Below are 13,645 nucleotides of genomic sequence, written 5' to 3'. Positions count from 1 at the left end.
TCCGCCACGGCTTCCTTCCGGACCGGCAGAGGCCAGGGCTCAGGTTTGGGGACCGCTCCACTGCGGGGCGCGTGGGGCCTAAGTATCCCCGCCCACCCCGGGAGCCCAGACTTCGGAGCGCCGGGCCTGAGCTTTCCGCAGAGGGGCCCGGCAACGGAGCCCTGTCCTGCTCGGAGGAGGCGGGTGGCGGTGGCCCGGTGGGCACCACACGTGGAACTGGAAGAGTTCCTGAGACCCTGCTTCGAAGAGATATCCCGTGCACATTCTACCCGTTTGAGATGTGTTTGAGTTCACAAACTCTCCCTTAAAGATGCAAATGCTCCTTTGAATAGTTAAACCTGTAAGTCTCTTACACCACAGCATAAAGTATTTTCCTTGCATTTGACAGAACACCGTGCTAAGATCAACTACAGGCTTTGGGAATTTAAATAAAGGAAGAGGAGAGAGAATGTTTTGGGACAAAAGCACGTGTGGGGAGGTGGGTGCTGAGGACAGCCAGCAGCAATAGGGGGTCATCTCCCCTGGGGAGAGCTGAAGGAGTGAACAGAGGGGAGAGAAACTCGTCTATCCAGACCCTGGATGGAGCTGCCTCCCCATACACCTGAGAGTTACCCGCGGGCACCCCTTCCAGAACCTCAGGCATCACCTTGCATCCCTCAGGGAATGGATCCATTAGAGAATCGATCCTGCCACTGCTGTTTCTACCATTCCCTCACACTCTGTCTGAAAAGGCGCCAACTTCAGCCCCAAACTTCTCAGGGCTTTGATTCCAAAGGTAGGGGACCTAACATCAGATATAGGAGGATGGTAATTTAAATAAAGCAAAACTTTGCCCCATTTGTTTTATTTTATTTCTATTTTTTATTTTTTCCAGAAGGAGTCTCTGTCACCTAGGCTAGAGTGCAGTGTCGTGATCTCCGCTCACTGCAACCTCCGCCACCCGGGTTCACGCGATTCTCCTGCCTCAGCCTCCCAAGTACCTGGGATTACAGGCGCACACCACCAAGCCCAGGGTAATTTTTGTAGTTTTAGTAGATGGGGTTTCACTATGTTGGCTAGGTTGGTCTTGAACTCCTGACCTCAAGTGATCTGCCCACCTTGGCCTCCCAAAGAGCAGATGAGCCACTGCGCTGGGCTGCCCCACTGTTTTAATTTGCTGGAGGTTTTTGGGTTTTCGGGGGGATTTTTTTTTTTTTTTGGAGAGAGTTATTTGTGGTTTTTTGTTTTTGGTTTTTGGTTTTTAAAAAGGAAGGCATTTATTTATTTATTTATGAGACAGAGTCTCACTCTGTTGCCCAGGCTGGAGTGCAGTGGCAATCTCAGCTCACTGCAACCTCCACCTCCTGGGTTCAAGCAATTCTCCTGCCTCAGCCTCCCAAGTGGCTGGGATTACAGGCACCCGCCACCATGCCTGTCTAAATTTTGTATTTTTAGTAGAGACAGGGTTTCACCATGTTGGCCAGGTTGGTCTCGAACTCCTGATCTCAAGTGATCTACCCGCCTTAGCCTCCCAAAGTACTGGGAATACAGGTGTGAGCCACCATGCCTGGCCTTTGCTGGAGGGTTTTTGTTTTGTTTTGTTTTTTGTTTTTGAGACGGAGTCTCACTCTGTCGCCTAGGCTGGAGTGCAGTGGTGCGATTTCAGCTCACTGCAAGCTCTGCCTCCTGGGTTCACGCCATTCTCCTGCCTCAGCCTCCCGAGCAGCTGGGACTACAGTCAAGCGCCACCACACCCAGCTCAATTTTTGTAGAAACGGGGTTTCACCGTGTTAGCCAGGATGGTCTCGATCTCCAGACCTCGTGATCCGCCCACCTCCGCCTCCCAAAGTGCTGGGATTACAGGTGTGAGCCATCGCACCCAGCCTTTGCTGGAGGTTTAAACATTTATTTTGAAATGTCACATGATGTTAAAGAGAACATGACTTTTATGTTTTACAAAGGGAGATGTAATGTACGGCATGGAGCAGTGGCTCACACCTGTAATCCCAGCCTTTGGGAGGCCGAGGCAGGTGGATCTTGAGGTCAGGAGTTTGAGACCAGCCTGGCCAACATGGCAAAACCCTGTCTCTACCAAAAAATACAAAAATTAGCCAAGCGTGGTGGCGGGTGCCTGAAGTCCTAGCTACTCAGGAGGCTGAGGTGAGAGAATCGCCTGACCCTAGGAGGCAGAGGTTGCAGTGAGCCAAGATCGTACCACTGCACTCCGGCCTGGGCAACAGAGCGAGACCCTATCTCAAAAAACAGTGGGGGTAGGGGGAGAACTGTGCTAATGTTTTTTAAAAGGCTGATAAATATCGTGCCTGGTCCTGCTTTGGCACAAGAGACACTGTGTTGCACCCTCTTTGGGCCCCTTCCCTTTTCTTGGCACACATGCCAGCCCTATGGTTCTCAGTGGAGCACCCTGCCCGCAGAGCCATGCCCAGCTCCTGAGCTGAGAGGGCCCTCTGCCACCACTCATGCCCCAGCCTCCTCTCCCCAGCCACCCCATGAACGGAGAGAGTTCCACACAGAGGCACCCTCATATAAAAACAACAACAAATTGATCTCCTGCCTCTCCATACCCTGCCTGCTGGCTTCACAGTCCCACTCCCTGTCCTTCCACCATCCCTATCTCTCCGCTGTGGGTCCCTGCTCAGCAGGCACTGGGGAAACCAGAGGAGCCTGCCAGTTCTGCCAAGGCACCATGTTCACCCATGAGGCAGACCCTCAGGTGTACACAGGTTATAGTTGGGGGTGACTTCTGGCTGAGATGATCAGAGACAGGGCCTTTCAGGGCAAGAGGGAAGGATCTGATGGGCCTGAAAGGCAGGCCCCCCCGGGTGGCTGGAGCCTCCCCACAAAAGCCCAGCCACAGGAAGAGCACAGCACAGTCCCATCCCTGCTCTGCGTCCTGGGTTCTGGCACAGCCCTTCCCTGTGGATGTGGGAAGCACAGTGGGACAGCAGTAGCCCCTTGCAAGGACTCCTGGGGAGCCAGAAGCATCTGGGTGAATATTCCCGGGCAAGAGAGCTGCTCGACATCCTGTCACAGAGGAGATCAGGAAAAATGCCACGAGGGCCTCATCCATCTCACTCACAGTGGCTTGCCCGGTACCTGGCACCTAGTAGATACTCAAAAAATACTCATTGAATGAATGGAAGTCTCCCTAAGAAGAAACGGTACTTTGTAACGGCACTGGCTGTCCCTGAAGGGACCAACTGGCCTCATTCCCTGATGCTGGGAATGTCCTGGTCCCAGGGCAACGAAAAATAACCACCCTCGAGTGAAGAGGGTGGGATTATGGGGGAGGTGTTTTTATTTTCCATGCTATACATTTTGTATTGATGTAACTTGGACAACTGGCATGCTTCGCTTTTATAATCAAATGATACAGGAAATCTAAACACACACAACTCAGGACCTCAAATGGCTGCACGGGTGACTTGCCCCTGCAGTTTGTCCTAAAAGGAAGACAGAATCATGGACTTAGGTCAAAGCTTGGAGGGCATCCTGACCCCTCAACCTCAACCCAGCATCTGCCTGGATGGGATACCTCTTTGCTGAAGGTACCTTTTTGTTTGTGTGGTTCAAGACTAGAGATGATGGCTGAGAATTAATTGTTATTGGATAAACAAGAATGGTTCCCCCTCCCACCCCCGGGAAATGCGGTGGCTCTTGAATCCAGCAAACAATAGATCAGAGCAGAACTCTGTGTCCTGGGGGAAAACAGAAGTGGGAGAGAGAAGATCATTAGTTGCCCTGGTGCTGGGCACCAGGAGAGCCCTGTTTGGGGCCTGAAAGCAGAACCTGAGACAAAGCCTGCATGCAGGTGGTTTAACTGGGGAAGTGATTCCAGGGAAACAGAACAGGAGCCTGGGAAGTTCAAAACAGAGAAGGCAGGAAAGCCGGTAAATATAAGGGTTTGTTACGGAGTTGGCCACTGGTGTGGGAGGGGGCCTTGATCCTGCTGGGACTGTCTTACGAGCCTTGCAGAAGGCACCTCAGAGCTTTCCACTGAAGGGCTGGCAGAGGTGGGTATTCGTCTTCCTGCCATCCTTCCCTGTTGGTTAAGGGCCGCCAGTCAGGGTGTTCTCTCCCTGGCTCTTCCAGGTTTGTGCAAAGGAGGCTAAGTGGTGAGCGCCTGGGAAGGAAATGGATCCTCAGTGCAGATACCTGGCAAGGTGCTGCTGGGGTGTGCCTGCAGCAGTAACGGGAGTAGAGAGGGGGACCGGGGGAATGTGGCATGTGATACTCAAGCATCCTGCGCAGGGCCCACACCCCTCGTCCATTCCTGCTGGCTCAGAGGCTCAGCAGCTTGGATCCTGTGACCTGGAGGAGAGGCGTATGGTACCCTAGGGAAAGCTGGCTCTCTGGAATCAGCTCGGCTTTGAGCATGGTCTTGATGAGAGCTGAGGACCTCGGACCAATTACTGAGCCCCCCAAGCCTGTGTCTCTGTGGTGCAGTGACAGCACTAACCCCTAGTCAGGATCCTTGTCAGGAAGGAGGGGATTCATGGGTACCAACATGGTGCGCAGATCTCAATGGAACAAGTCAACTGGAGTTACCAGGATCTCACAGCAGACAGCTGGGCAGCCCTGAGCACTTCTGCCCCAGCGTGGCCTGCGCGGCTGGGCTGGCTGCCCACCCTAGTCCTCTCCATGACTGCATCTGGGGCCCCTCGACTCCAGCGCAGTCTTCCTCCGACAGCATCCACAGCACCGGCCAGTCTGTCCCCGTGTTCTCACTTCTTTGTCTCTGTTCCTGGTCTCTCCCTTCTTCGGCCCCATGTTGGAGTCTCCGTGACTCTCACAGGGTCACTCCTTGGGCACTGTGGCTGGGTGTGAGAGCGTGTGTGCAGGACTGTGAATGTGAGGAGGGGTGTGAGGAATGTGTGTGAGAGTGGGGTGTGTGTGTGAGAACGTTCCTTCACATACATGTGCATGAGTGGATGTGTGAGTGTGCATGTCTGCGAATGTACGTTCACGTTGGCCTGTGTGTGTGTGAGAATTACACCTTCATGTTTGTGAGTGCGTGACAATGTATGTTCGTGTTTGTGTGTGGGTGTGTAAATGTGCATGTGAAAACGCATTCGCATTTGTGTGTGAGTGGGTGTGTGAGTGCGAGTGTGTGTGAGAATGTAGCTTCATGTTTGTGAGTGTGAGTGGGTGTGTGTGATCGTGTGCTTGTGACAATGTACCTTTGTGTTTCTGTGTGCGAGTGGGTGTATGAGCATGATTATGTCAGAACGTACTTCACGTTTGTGTGTGTGATTGTGTATGTGTGAGAGAATGCACCTTCATGTTTGTGTGAGTATAAGTGGGTGTGTGTGTGAGAGAACGTACCTTCATGTTTCTGTGTGTGGGTGTGTTAGTGTGATTGTGTGTGGAAATATACCTTCACGTTTGTGTGAGTGGGTGGGTGATTGTGTGAGAATGTACTTTACGTTTGTGTGTGTGGGTGTGTGATTGCGTGTGAGAACATACCTTTGTGTGTGTGTGTGAGAGAATGTACCTTCACGTTTGTGTGAGTGGGTGTGATTGTGTGTGTGAGAATATACCTTCACGTTTGTGTGTGAATAGGTGTGTGATTGTGAGAACATACCTTTGTGTGAGTGTGAGTGGGTGTGATTGTGTGTATATACTTTCACATTTGTGTGTGAGTGTGAATGGGTGTGTGTGATTGGGTGTAAGAATGTACCTTCATGTTTGTGTGTGCGAGTGGGTGTTTGAGCATGATTGTGTGTGAGACGTACCTTCACGTTTGTGTGTGAATGTGGGTATGATTGTGAGTGTGTAAGAACACACCTTTGCGTTTGTGATTCCGAGTGGGTGTGTGATTGTGAGAACGTACCTTCATGTTTGTATGTGTGAGTGGGTATGTGAGTGTGATTGTGAGTGTGTGAGAATGTACCTTCACGTTTGTGTGTATAATTGTGTGTGAGAACGAACCTTCACGTGCATGTGTGAGTGTGCATGCATGTGCCTGGCGGTTGCCTCATCCGTCCTGGTGGGTGCCCACCTCACCTCTTCCTCCCCTCTCCTCGCTCGGTGCCATCTGCACAGGACGTGGGCCCTGCTGGCTGCCCTCGGGTGCTGTTTCTAGGTCCCTGGCGCGGGCAGAGGGAAGCGGGCTGAGGATGCGCAGTGAAGACTCCAGACACGAGCGTTGCTGGGGCTGGGCGTGGTCTGTGCCCCTCGGCAGGTGTGAGCGTCTCCTCGGGAGCAAGGACTAGGATCCCTGGTTCCTCCTGCCCAGTCGTTGAAACAGAGTGACTATTCCACAATATGTCATGGAAATAATGTCAATGGCACACGAGCCACAGTGCCAGTGACACCCATGGGCCCGATCCCCAGACAGCGGCAGCAGCTCCCCTTCCTGCGCCCCGCCCTCCAGGCACTGCGCGCTGCCTTCTTCTCTTTGGTTTCCCAGGTAGAGACCCCTGGCGTCCCTGTTTTGCGGGTGGGGAAGCGGGAGCGCAGAGATATGAGGTAACTTGCTCCGGCCCCAACTAGGAAGCGGCGGAGGGAGGCCCAGGCTCTGGCCACCCAGAAGTCCGGCCGTACCAGGAAGGCTCAGGAAGCTTCCTTTGGTTGTCACTGCTTCTCTGTAGCCAAGGGTGCCTCAGGGACTCAGAGCGAATCCTGGAGAGTCACAGCTCCCTGCTGGCAGTTGAAAGAGACTCCAAACACCATTCTGCTCCAGCCCAGGTGGAGACATTGAGGCCCAGAGGGGTTAAATTTGGGGAGAGAAGGACACGTGCCCACGGAGCGTGAAACGGCGTGTGAATGCTGAGTAATTCCGAGGCCTCTGCGGGAGGTCACGTTTCCAAAAGCGCCCGAGCCCTGCCCCTCCGGGAGGAGGCACCAAAGAAATGTGTGCTAACAAGCCTCCCGCGGCCTGCGGGGGATAGGAGAGAGCAGGAAGCTTTCAGAACAACGGGAGTGACTAGAAAAGGCTCAGGCTGGGAGGAGATGAAGGGCCCAGCCCCACGGTCTTTCTCATGGGTGGAAAGTCACCAGCACCCAGAAGAGCAAGGCTGAGACAGCCTGGGGAGCTGGCACAGGTTCTCCGATCTTAAAGACGCCTGTGATTAGATCTGGCTCACCGGGATATTCCAGGAGAATCTCTCCATCTCGAGGTCCTTCACTTAATCACATTTGCAAAGTCACTTTTGCCATGTAAGGCATCATAGTCACAGTTTCTGGGGGTTAGGGTGGTGACATTTTGCGTGGACATGATTCTGCCTATCACAGCAGGCTCCTAATGTGATATAGATCCCTGTAGTACTGATTAGAGGAAGGACTCATCTTAATTCCTCCCATTACAACTTTCTCTAATGTTTCTAATCTCCATGCTGAAATAAACGAGCCTTTGCCATGTTAAATCAGAGGAGAGGAAATCATCTCAAAGGTCTGTGAAAGGGTGATTTTTGAGAAGAGACCCTACACATTTTTACTTTTTGAGATGTCTCACTCTTGTCGCCCAGGCTGGAGTGCAAAGGCAGCATCTCCGCTCAGTGCAAGCTCCATCTCCTGAGTTCAAATGATTCTCCTGCCTCAGCCTCCCGAGTAGCTGGGACTACAGGCATGCGCCACCACGCCTGGCTAATTTTTGTATTTTTAGTAGAGATGGGGTTTCATCGTGTTGGCCAGGCCGGTCTCAAACTCCTGACCTCAGGTGATCCACCCGCCTCGGCCTCCCAAAATGTTGGGATTACAGGCGTAAGCCACCACGCCCGGCCACCCTAAAAATCTTTTAATGCAAGAGAATGCTGTAGAAAGAACTCCCACCTGTGGTTCCTTGCCACCCTCACCCCTCCCAAGTTACCCTTCGCTGCAACAGGCCAGATCCTTTGTTCCAGGAAGGCTGGTTGGGAACAAGGGGCCACCTGGAGTCAGCAGCTGAATGGATGCCTGAGGTTCATGGATTCTAAGACTTTTCCAAATCCCCTTTCTGCTGCCACTGGAATTGTCTCCCAGAAACACAGTTCAGACTGTTTGACTTCCCAATTCTTTAGCATCCAGGCTTTTCCTTGGTTAGGCCCCAGCCTACTTATTCTCTCATATAATCCGTACACCAGTCATATGAGGTAAGTACAATTGCCATATCCATTTTACAGATGAAAACACTGAGATTAGATTCATAACGTGCCCAAGGTTCCATAACTGGCAAAGGGTACTGCCCATGTTTACACCCACATCTCTGACTCCTGGGCCCAGTGCATAGACACTGTGGCCTGCTCAACATCCTGGGTCATTGCTAGAGGAATCAGGGGGCTCATGCCTTCTCCTCTGCTTTGATGGGGGCCAACTTAAGCTATGGACCAGAAGGGGTGGCCCATGGGAAAGACAAGGCAGGAGGAATTAGCAGTACTGGAGGGGAGGCAGGGCCTTTATCTTAGCGGCCTTGTCTGTTCAAATCCAGAGACATCCTCTCCACCCTGGGAGGCAGGAAAGCAGCCCAGTCAGAGAGGTGGAGCCCTGGATAACAGATCTACAACAGTGCAACATCCAACCATGGCCCAGTGGAGGCTGCAGCCTGGCCAGGAAGGGCTCAGGTCAGCTTGATTAACATATTGCTGACCCAGCCGGGTGCGGTGGCTCACGCCTGTAATCCCAGCACTTTGGGAGGCCAAGGTGGGCGGATCACGAAGTCAGGAGATCGAGACCATCCTGGCTAACACGGTGAAACCCCGTCTCTACTAAAAATACAAAAAAAAATTAACCAGGCATGGTGGCGGGTGCCTGTAGTCCCAGCTACTTGGGAGGCTGGGGCAGGAGAATGGCATGAACCCAGGAGGTGGAGCTTGCAGTGAGCCGAGATTGCGCCACTGCACTCCAGCCTGGGTAACAGAGCGAGACTCTGTCTCAAAACAAAAAACAAAAACCAAACAAACAAAAAAACATATTGCTGATCCATTTTCATATCTTAAAATTAGAAACAGAAGGCCGGGTGCGGTGGCTCAAGCCTGTAATCCCAGTACTTTGGGAGGCTGAGACGGGGGGATCACGAGGTCAGGAGATGGAGACCATCCTGGCTAACACGGTGAAACCCCGTCTCTACTAAAAAATACAAAAAAAAACTAGCCGGGCGTGGTGGCGGGTGCCTGTAGTCCCAGCTACTTGGGAGGCTGAGGCAGGAGAATGGCGTGAACCCGGGAGGCAGAGCTTGCAGTGAGCTGAGATCCGGCCACTGCACTCCAGCCTGGGCGACAGAGTGAGACTCTGTCTCAAATTAAAAAAAAAAAATTAGAAACAGAAGTACAAGCTCCGGCTATTCTATTTATCAAATCAGAGCAGAGTGAGGCTGACGTTTGTGGAAGCTGAGGTTTCTCTGCTCACCTTGGTCATTTAGGGCACCCTCTCCTTGTTCCCCTGTCAGTGTCCAGGTCTCCCCAGTTCTTGCCTTCTTCCCTCTCTCCCGTCTCAAAACACTGTATCAGGACCAGATCCCAGAGAGTGCCCCACCTGGAGGTGATAATGATTTGAATGTTAAGGCTGGGTCTTTAATTCTGTGTCTTCATGCTTCTGCTCCGAACCACTTAGGAAGTAGATCCAGAAATCAGGCAGTTGGGGCGCAACAGATCAGTTTCAGATGGATGAAAGTTGAGTTGGAGGCTGGGGCTTAGGTGTGTGGCCACAGCCTGGGATAATGCTTCACTTTGGACTTGAACTCCTCACCCCATCACAGGCAAGTGGGTTGCCACAGGCCTCCCTGGAGGGGTGGAGCCTGCCTGGGGAATATGGAATGGTAGGAAGGGGCTAGATCACAGAAGGCCTTGGATGCCTAGCTAAAACGTCTAAATTTGGGCTTTGTGTCTTATAGGAGTTGTTGAGGATTCTTTTGAGTAGATGACATGTCCTGACCTGCTACATTCTTTCAGAGGATTGATTTGGGATAAAAGATGGTTTGGAAAAGAAAGACTGTCAAGAGAAAACTGGGCCAGGCGCGGCAGCTCACACCTGTAATCCCAGCACTGTGGGAGGCCGATCCTCCCACCTCAGGCAGGTGGATCACCTGAGATCAAGAGTTTGAGGCCAGCCTGGCTAACATGGCGAAATCCCGTCTCTACTCAAAATACAAAAATTAGTGGGGTATGGTGGCGCATGCCTGTAATCCCAGCTACTCGGGAGACTGAGGCAGAGGAATCACTTGAACCTGGGAGGCGGAGGTTGCAGTGAGCCAAGATCTTGCCACTGCACTCCAGCCTGGGTGACACAGCGAGACTCTATCTCAATTAAAAAAAAAAAAAAAAAGAGGGAGAAAACCGCTGAGAAGATGCAAACTAATCACTCCTGGAAGACAGTGGTCCGAATCTAAGTAATGCTCTCTAGTATTCATTCCACAAGGGTCTCAGGCGTCTCATGAGATCTCAGGCTGACTTACACTCACATTAGACACATTCAGGTTTTGGGTTGAGCATATCCATGAGTATTTGCAGATAGTAATTTTTATAACTATTAAATAATTCATGCTGACATTGTTTTCCCTGTTGTGTTCTTGAAAAAGATGCTGTTTACCGCACAGGCAGTGGTGAAAATAAATTAGCCACCTGCTTTGCCACCCCTTTTCCAGTCTTGCTGTGTCCCATGGGGGATGCAGGCTCTGCTGGGCACCTTTCTGAAAGTGTTCTTTTCAGTAGAATATGTGCTGAGCTTTTTTGCAAAATCAGGCCTTAAAAAAAGTTACACTTTTTAATTTTCATTTAAAAAATTTCTTTTTCACTCCATTAAAATTCATCTCCATGAAATGGGTTCAGAGTGGTTTTAGCAATTCTGTCTGTCACCCATTCTAAGATACTGCTGGCGCCACGTGCAGCCACCCCCTGCTGAATGGGAAGCAAGTGGCAGAGCCGAGTGTGCACCTGGAACCCCAGTGTTGAGGTCTCTGGTCAAGGCGGCCCCCACTCTCCTTTCATTCGCAACCCCCCACCCCCAGCCCACACTACCTGCCAGTTTTACATCTGTTTGGACAGGAAGCCTTACAACCCTGCTCTGCTATTTTTAGGAAGCGCTCACATTGAGTCAGCCTTTCTGCTGGATTCACGCCCTCTGCTTGATGGTTCTGGGGCTGTCTGCCTTTTCAGCAGGAGCCTCGGGCTCACATCCTCAGACAGTGAGCACAACGCTTCTCTTCTCCCTGCCTGTCTCAGCTTTGGTCTGCACCCCCATTTTTATCACCTTCCTAGAACAAGGGCAGGCTTTTAGGGGGTCCATATTTTCTTGTTTCTCTCATTAACAGTCTCCCCACAAGTCATGCACATTAACATGGATAGAGCTGGAGGCCCTTCCTCTTTTTCACAATTGTGCATTAATGTAGCTATAAGTGGGAACCTTTTTTTTTTTTAAATCAAGTCTACATTCAAACATGCTTTTAAACTAAAAATAACTGCATTTAAATAACTTTAGGCAGAATGATATAAAGGATGCTTTAAATGTTAGCTGTAAATTGATACTCTTCATTCTTATCAATTCTTATCATTTCTTATCCCAGAGTATAGCCAAGTGACTGTTATAGAAAAGGTGCTTAATAAATGCTTGATGGAGGAAAGAATAAATGAATAAATTCTGTAATGTTAATAGTTTGGTGATGTATCCCTCTCAAGGGTGAAACTTGTAATTTAACACTCAGAACTTTTCTTTAATAAATTGCAAATGGTAGAGTTTTCAGGCGTCTGTCCAGGTTGCACCAGAAATATTTCAGGCAACTGAAATATTTCTTTGACTGAGGGGCTCTGGTGCCCCTCAAAGGCCAGGTCTGATTCCCAACAAAGCCAACTCTAGTCATTTTCCTAGGAGATTTTATAAACCAGGGAACTAGTTAAACACATTTCATTGAGAAAGTTACACCAAGATTTGATCAATTCAATTTAAAATGGCTTAACCAGTAAAGAAAATGTATTACCTCTAAAACAAGCAGTCTTTGGATAGGACAGGTCTAAGGTTAGTTATTCTAGTGGCTCAATAATGACATTAAGGTCTGTGCACTTTCCACTTCTTCCCAGCTACCTCGAGGGTATCAGCTTTGCTATCACAGGCTTACACTCCTCATGGTTGCAAGGTGGCTGCCACAACTGCAGCATCATATGCAGACATGACAGTGTTCAACAGAGGAGGAACAGTTTCTTCCCCTGCCTCTCTTTCAGGACTTCAGAGTACCTTACCAGAAGCTCCTCAGAAAAATGTCCCATATATATTATATATATAAAATATTTATATATTTTTATAAATATATATATTTTTATATAATATATGGGATATATATATATATATTTTTTGAGACAGGGTCTCATTCTGTCACTCAGGTTGAAGTGCAGTGGCGTGATCTTGGCTCACTGCAGCCTCAACCTCCTGGGCTTAAGCGATTCTCCCACCTCAGCCACCCTTTGTAGCTGGAACTACAGGCATGTGCCACCACACCCTGTTCCCTTATACCTTTTTGGCCAGAGTAGGGTCACATGCCCACTTCCAAACTAACACTGGCAATAGAACTGGTACCACTGTGGACAATTTCAATCATTCGTGGTTTACAATTGAGCCATATAGCAGAGGTAGAGACACCTAAACACATTAGGACCCTTCCAGCAAGGATAAAGGGAGGGAGAGCTATAGGATGGGCCATCTACAGTGCTGGCTCTGGCGCCCCTCAAAGGCCAGGTCTGATTCCCAACAAAGCCAACTCTAGTCATTTTCCTAGGAGATTTTATAAACCAGGGAACTAGCTAAACACATTTCACTGAGAAAGCTACACCAATATTTGATCAGTTAATGAGAAATACATTTAGCTGTTAAGGGTACCCCCACTTTTCTTGCTTCCTTACTCTCAAGGAGACCCCTGTTTTCAACATTTTCAGTTGTATTCTGTGACTTTTTTCGTTTGGCTGGGAATGATGTGGTTGAGGGATCTACAATCTATTTCACAGTTCAGCAACAGATGTCACTCATTCATTCGTTCATTCATTTATCAAATATTTATTATGCTTTTATTAAGCACTGCAGATACAAATATTTTTAGAAAGTTCAGGTTTTTGTGGAGACCCTGCCCTCCTAAGGAGAAGATCTACTAAATGTGCCTGGGTAGCAGAGAAGACTCCGGAAAACCTTTCAGAAAAGGAGTTGTTGGAGCTAGATGTAAAAGTTAAGTTTTCCAGGTGGACAGAGGGGGAGGGAGGGCATGTTGGGTCGAGGGCAGCATGACAAAGGCACAGGCCGTGTGCCATGGTGTGTTCAGAGAACACCACGCTCAGCGTGCCTAGAGGAGGGGAGAGGGTAAAGAGGTGGAAACACAGAGGCGGAAGATAGAAGGAGGTCGGATAGGGATGGGCTCTGAAGTCAGGCCCCAGTTTGAATCCAGGTCCCACTTTTGCAACAGCTCAATGGTTGCCTTCATGTCCCAGGGCTGCCATAACAAATTACCACAAACTGGGTGGCTTAAAACAAGTTATTCGCTCATGCTTCTGAAGGTCAGAGGTCCAAAATGGGGGTATGTTGGGTGTTGGCAAGGCTGTTTCCCTCTGAAGGCTCTGAGGACGAATCCAGCCTATGCCTCTCTCCTAGCTGCTGGTGGCTGCTGGCAGCCTCAGGTGCTCCTTTGCTTGGGGCTTTAAAATTCCATGCTCTGCCTCTGGCTTCACTAAGCCTCCCTTTCTCTGTGTGCCTCTCTGTG

General features: G+C 50.1%; 1 pseudogene across 1 annotated transcript in view; it reads left to right on the top strand.

Moving 5' to 3' along the window:
* Positions 1 to 13,645, top strand: part of LOC105534071 — a 36,500-nt pseudogene that overhangs the window by 1,148 nt on the left and 21,707 nt on the right. The window contains exon 2 of the transcript XR_001005205.1: positions 30 to 282. The product of XR_001005205.1 is annotated as a 39S ribosomal protein L45, mitochondrial pseudogene (transcript). The remainder of the gene's footprint in view (positions 1 to 29; positions 283 to 13,645) is intronic.

The sequence above is a fragment of the Mandrillus leucophaeus genome, unplaced genomic scaffold (genome assembly GCF_000951045.1).
Source record: "Mandrillus leucophaeus isolate KB7577 unplaced genomic scaffold, Mleu.le_1.0 Scaffold13, whole genome shotgun sequence".
Lineage (NCBI taxonomy): Eukaryota > Metazoa > Chordata > Mammalia > Primates > Cercopithecidae > Mandrillus > Mandrillus leucophaeus.
The sequence above is the reverse complement of the archived record's forward strand: the minus strand, read 5'-3'. Positions and strand labels throughout refer to the sequence as shown.